Source organism: Nicotiana attenuata, chromosome 1 (genome assembly GCF_001879085.1).
Source record: "Nicotiana attenuata strain UT chromosome 1, NIATTr2, whole genome shotgun sequence".
Lineage (NCBI taxonomy): Eukaryota > Viridiplantae > Streptophyta > Magnoliopsida > Solanales > Solanaceae > Nicotiana > Nicotiana attenuata.
The window spans coordinates 5,936,679-5,942,780 of record NC_031989.1 but is presented as its reverse complement, the minus strand read 5'-3'; positions in this window follow the sequence as shown (position 1 = coordinate 5,942,780).

The following is a 6,102-nucleotide window of genomic DNA, read 5'->3' as shown; positions in this document are numbered from 1 at the left end:
TCCTCAACTCAACATATCGCCCTTTCTAAAACGTCTATTCTCATCAAAACCGGTTAGTGATCTCATTTATCGAGTCATCTGAACTATCCAAGCTACTTAAGAATTTATGACCTTCCTTTCAGAACTGAACCGTGACCTTACACATGCAAATCTCAGTCCTACACCACATACCACATATACCATACCATCCTAGGATAACCATGTGAACTTCATATCAGTTTTGAGCCACAAGCAACTGCGTACTCAACTAGCCGAGAACTTTCCATTTGATCCATCTAGAAGAAAATCACTATTCATCACATGCTCCTCATGCCAGTAGAAAATATACCTCCCTCACCGCACTAGAAACCATTAAGAACTCTCCGAATCCCATTTGCACAAAACCAAGCTGTCAGTACTGTATCGTTCTAACTCAACCAAGCTACGCAGATCACCAAAACCCAAGAGCATTGCCACGAAACACCTGTAAAAACTCATTACCTCGTAAGCATCCAAAGAACTAATCATATCCTTACCATGCCAATCCGGCCTACTACCAAGCTATCCCTTCTATTTGGAGTTTCCTTCTGATTTACCTTCAACTTGATACTCCTTCTTGTTATAATACCACAATTCCTCAACCCAGACTCACCATACGAGACCCAAGCATAAAACCACACCGTCTAAGGCTTATAAGCCGCTGAATACTCTCTTAAATATTCCCAAAAGCACCACATTCAAAATACCTACCCTGAAGGGACTTCCTACGAATCCAAAGCCATTACCTTTACCTTCCTGATACAGATATATAGAATCCCATAATGATATAGAAATACCACGAGTCTTGACACCCTCCAATGCAAACCTCAGTTTCTAGCCAAATATACAACTTGAAAATCTCCAATTATTACATGTAAAATCTTGAACCCATTAGAACCATTCTCGAGAGTCATCCACTCTACTCAAACCACGATTAGACCGATCAAACGGACCGAACGACCTGTGCTCCAATAGCACTCCAACACCGCAGAGTGTAACCTCACCTTAATGCAACGAAGCAACTTCATGATCTATGCACCGCACATCATTTACCAATAACAACTCAAGTCATTCCACGATTTTCATACACCCATAAAGCATAACATAACCTTTATTGAAATTTCCTTCACTCGAGCCATCCTCGGTCTCAACCTCCGTAAGCCATAATTGATTCATCGATACGCCTCAAACTGGAACCATCAGAGCACATAACCGCACAATCAACTAATCAATAGCAGACTCCTCCACTTGGCTCGAAGCCATAGATCAAAACACACAATAACTCATAATGAATATACTCTATTACTACCATAATACCATAGTGAGATTAAAGTCAATCCTTCATAAGCTCGTGTAACACAGACCATCTAGTACTTCAAATCTTCCGCAAATCTTGCGTTCACCCTCGTAATAGTCAAGCCCACTCTCTTAAGCGACCCAAATTTAAATTGCAACACATATACTTCACCGGTAAAGGAGATCTTCCAACAACAACATAAGGATAACACAAACTTCAGAACACTCCACAGGAGATAAACCATCTGCTGCGCCTCAAACTAACATCTCTTTATACCCTTCCACCGTCATAAACATTACGCAGTCATTTAATCTTCCTGAGTCTGAACTCATATCATAACGTGAAATCTACTTCACTTCCCAACTAGGCAACATGAAAAGATCCTTCATTACACCCACAACTCGGGGCTATACATCAAATCACGATGAAAATCAAACACCAAATAGTTTTTACTGCCCCAAAGCAGACCCTTCTCTTCGCATTTAATTCATATGAACACATCTCGCAGTCACATCACACTCATCACGTAACTATCCAGTCATCACTTCCTTTAATAGGGACACAATCGAACATATAGATCCAGAAACACGCGCTCGCGCAATCAACAGCTCAAGGCTCAAGCTATAGGCAAAATCCGGCCTCAAGTCTTCCAGACTGGCCCAACATCAACACACAGAGATCACTTCCCGCCCCTCGATCAAGGAATCACAAGCCATCGTTTCACATCTGGTACTGAGCGCTCATGCGCGCATACGAATGTGTGGAAGGAATTCAAAGAGTTACCTTTCAAGTTGAATCAAACATGCACGATAAGAAATCAAGAATTTGGAGTTTTTCCTAAAGGTTCTGCAGCCTCTCAAGGATAAGTACAGACGTCTCCGTACCGATCCGCGAGACTCTACTAAACCTGCTCATGACTCGTGAGACCTATGTAACTTAGGCTATCATACCAACTTTTCACGACCCTAAAACTGACCCAGTCGTGATGGCGCCTATCATGAAACTAGGCCAGCCGACAGAGCTCCCGAATTAACTATTTAATCAATAACAATCATTTTTAAGCCTTTAATTAATCAGATATCTCATAATGTAAGTCTAAATGGATAGTGCGGAATAAATACACAAGCCCGAAATCGGGGTGTCAAAAGTCACGAGCATCTACTAAGGTCGAAATATAACGAAGAGTCTGAAAATATACTGAAACAAACTAAGGAAGACAAGAGAGAGAAGAGCAGGGCTGCGTACGTCGGGCAGCTACCTTGCTAACTCCGATGACTCTGCCACTGAGCAATCAACACCCGCTACTAGGTTCAAAAATACCTAAATCTGCACACAAGGTGCGAGGAGTAATGTGAGTACGTCAACTCAGTAAGTAATGAAAGTACATGAGAGTTGGGCAGTAAGAAAACACGTAAGCCACGTCATAATGCTACAGCAAATGCAGTACATTTCCAAAACAGTACAGAAATTGTTTACTTTGTAAATCATGCTCAGTTTCAGTAAAACCTTTTAAAACAACTTTCAATAGTTTCAAATGAGTGATAAAACAGTGAGTAAAAATAATAGAAACGTAAACAGCCTCTCGGGCAAAACATGTACCATAAACTGTCTCTTGAGCATAATATCAACAGAACCAACCCCTCAAGCTACCTCACAATCACTCGTAATCAGCCCCTCAGGCATAACATTAATCAAGAACCACCCCTCGAGCAACGTGGATCAAGAACGGCCCCTCGGGCTTCAATATGAAACAACAACAGCCCCTCGGGCTACAACACATCACTCACACAGGGTACCCGCGCTCACTAGGGGTGTACAGACTCCGGGAGGGGCCCCTTACGGCCCAAGAGCAATAACAAGCCATCTCGTGGCATTATCAAGTACGCTCTCGGCCTCATATCAATCACAAGCCACCTCGTGGCATAATAAGTCAGTCCCTAAGCCTCTCATATATCACAAATAAGTACCACATGTCGCGGCGTGCAGCCCGATCCCATGATATCCTCACATCACAAGCCCTCGGCCTCGCTCAGTCGGATCTCACTCAAGCCCCTCGGGCTAACAGTAAAACAAGTACTCGGCTCAAAATAATTTATGAAATCAAAAGGAGTTAATAAAACCGAGTTATGAAAACAATAAGAACATAGCATGACTGAGTGTAAACATTAAACCAAAACAGTGAGGTAAAACAGTAGTAAAAGACCCTAAGGGTCCAAACAATCGGCACAAGGCCCAAACACTGCATTTAGCCCCAAATAGAATAATATTTTCCAAAATATAACAATATCAAATTGTTTTCAAGTAAAACACGCGACTTAATAGTCATACGGGGTGGACCAATTCACAATCCCCAACGGTGCACGACCCCACGCTCATCATCTAGCGTGTGCGTCACCTCAAAGTAACACAACGATGTGAAAGCTGGGGTTTCATACCCTCATAACAGTATTTACAGTCATTACTTACCTCTATCCGGTCCAAACTTTAGCCCGCGATGCCTTTGGCTCTCGAATCGGCCTCTAGATGCTCCAAATCTATCCAAAACAGATTTATACCATGAAAATATGCTAAGGGAACAAAGCCCACTCGAAAATAACTAATTACATCAATACAAATCACAAAACTAGAATCCTTACACTCTCATGAGTTCATACATATCAAATACTTCAAAATCCAACCACAAACGACCCCTCAAATATCTTTAGGTCTCCAATATCCAAGCCCTAACTTCCAATTTGCTACTGATTTTCCTATAGAATTCAAGCTTACAACCTTAAAAATCATCATAAAAATGAGTTTACGAACCAAGGACTTTACCTCTAAGAAGACCACTTGAATTCTCCCTTCAATTAGCTCTCCAAAGCTTCTTCCCGTTTGAAATGTTATGAAAAACCACTCAAAATCGCAAAGGGTAAAATAAACATATTCTGACCCAGCAAAACCGCACCTGCGGTTAAATGGTCGCACCTGCAGACGCACACCTGCGGACGCACACCTGCGGTCCCAGGTGCGCACCTGCAAAATTCACTTAAAACTCCAAGGTCACATCTGCGCAAAGAAATTCGCACCAGCGCAATCGCAGGTGCGACCAGGACCTCGCTTCTGCAGTCCCAGCCTGCCCCTCTCCTGGCCGCTTCTGCGGCTCCAAAATCTGCTTCTGCGAATCCGAACCTGCGGTCCCCTAGCCACAGGTGTGGTTCTGACAGCAACAAAAAACTTCAGCTGCCAAACCTAACTCAAAATCACCTGTCAAGCATCCGAATCACCCCGAGGCCCCCGGGACCTCAACCAAAAGCACAAACAAGTCACATTCCACTATCCAAACTTATACCAATCTTTAAAACACCTAATACAACATCGAATCAACCAAATAACATTGGATTCAAGCCTAAGTTTCCAAAAACTTCCGAATTCCGCTTTTGATCAAAAAGTCCATCAAACCTCGTCCGAATGACATGAAATTTTGCACACACATCACATATGACCCAATGAACCTACTTGTTTACCGTGAAAATGGTAATTACAATTAAATTTGTTGATGGGACTCTAAAAATGTGATATATTTTTATGCTAGTTGTGAAGCAGTTGATGCTATGTGTGTGAAGTATAAGAACGAGATGCAACCTAAAATAGAGTTATATTCAACCGATGGGTTAGCCGTTCAGGGCCTCGAGCTAGTCTATCTGGGGCCTCGAGGTCGATTCCCGACCTCGGGCCCAAGCTATTAGGGGCAGTCGGGGAAGGGCTAACAGACGCAATAATATTAAAGTATGCTCTTTACGGCCAATGATAAGTAATAAATGAAGAACAAGTATGAAGATAGCAAGTAAGATTGACATCAATCCTCTACAAAATAGTAAAGATCCCTTATATAGAGGGGGAAACCTTATACGGTACGACATATATTAATTATAAAGATGTGGAGATGGGACATCTAGATGTGACCCCTTGATCTGAGTTTAGGGTAGGCCGGCTAGACCTTGTCAGACTTAGCTGCGTCTTGGGAACTCCCATTTTTACTCTAGCCTTTACTGATAGCCTTGACCGATATTCTCTTCAGGTCGGGTGTCGATGAGTTTCGAGGAAGAAGACTCGAGCGCATCTTTGTAGCTTCGAGGCTTCGAGGTGATCTTTCGAAATGCCTCGATGACGGGAAATTGGACCCTCTGATTTTGCCGTATACAGATAGTCTCCACATTTCCTAGAACAAAGCGATAGGAAATGATTTTGACGCCCGACTCTTCGGGCTCCATGTGATGACGCCATACTGATGACGCAGTATGTGACATGAGCCTTTATGACAATCGAAAACGTTCCGTCATCTCGTCTTTCCAAGACCATTCAAAGCTTTGCGGTTTCTTATTCTTCAAAGCCATAATGTCGTACCCGATTCAACTCCCAAGGACGCATCAAATGTTCCTGCCGTTGCAGTTTCCAAGGATAATAATGGCGTCGTCGGTTACGTTCCCCCCCCCCCCCCCGTAAATGGGAGCCTCCTGGGATTAATCTTCCATCCAAGTATCTTCCTATATTTGCCACATCTTCCTTTCTTTCCATCCCTAACCATCATTCGCCCTGATTGAGGCCCATGGCCTCGCGATTGTCTGGTCGAGCTTATATCGGTCGTGCCAAGGTTTACCCCCTGAACTTCCCTTAGTTGAGCGAGATTTCGCCGTTTCTCCGTTGTTGTTGTTGTTGTTGTTGTCCCAAGATGAAGATACAGGAATGAATGACTTCTTCCGGTCTAGATGGATGTTCGAACTCTACACCGCTGCTCATGACGGTGC